Source organism: Corvus brachyrhynchos, unplaced genomic scaffold, assembly GCF_000691975.1.
Source record: "Corvus brachyrhynchos isolate BGI_N302 unplaced genomic scaffold, ASM69197v1 scaffold236, whole genome shotgun sequence".
NCBI classification, from domain to species: domain Eukaryota; kingdom Metazoa; phylum Chordata; class Aves; order Passeriformes; family Corvidae; genus Corvus; species Corvus brachyrhynchos.
This window is the reverse complement of record NW_008238660.1, coordinates 176,020-176,454: the sequence shown is the minus strand read 5'-3', so window position 1 is coordinate 176,454 and position 435 is coordinate 176,020. Positions and strand designations below refer to the sequence as shown.

At 53.3% G+C, this 435-nt stretch overlaps 1 pseudogene across 1 annotated transcript in view; it reads left to right on the top strand.

Annotated features, from left to right (window-relative positions):
* LOC103618004 overlaps positions 1–435 on the top strand; it is a 64,647-nt pseudogene that overhangs the window by 12,216 nt on the left and 51,996 nt on the right. The window contains exons 30-31 of the transcript XR_001863110.1: positions 15–150; positions 252–420. The product of XR_001863110.1 is annotated as a myosin heavy chain, skeletal muscle, adult-like (transcript). The remainder of the gene's footprint in view (positions 1–14; positions 151–251; positions 421–435) is intronic.

Genomic DNA, 435 nt, shown 5'->3' with positions numbered 1-435 from the left:
GATGGTGAGAGCAGGAGCAGGAAGGAAGCCCTGAGGCTGAAGAAGAAGATGGAGGGAGACCTGAATGAAATGGAGATCCAGCTGAGCCATGCCAACCGTGTGGCTGCAGAGGCACAGAAGAACCTGAGAAACACCCAGGCAGTGCTCAAGGTCTGTTCAGCAAAGCTGCAGAAAGAGAAATGAGATCCCTGACATTTTTGCCATGGAAGCAAACACTGACACCTGGTAATTTCTCTTGTCTCTCTTTTTAGGACACTCAGATCCATCTGGATGATGCTATGAGAACAAAGGATGACCTGAAGGAGCAGGTGGCCATGGTGGAGCGCAGGGCAAACCTGCTGCAGGCTGAAATTGAGGAGCTGCGGGCAGCCCTGGAGCAGACGGAGCGGTCGAGGAAATTGGCTGGGCCGGAGCTTTTGGGTGGCACATAACACG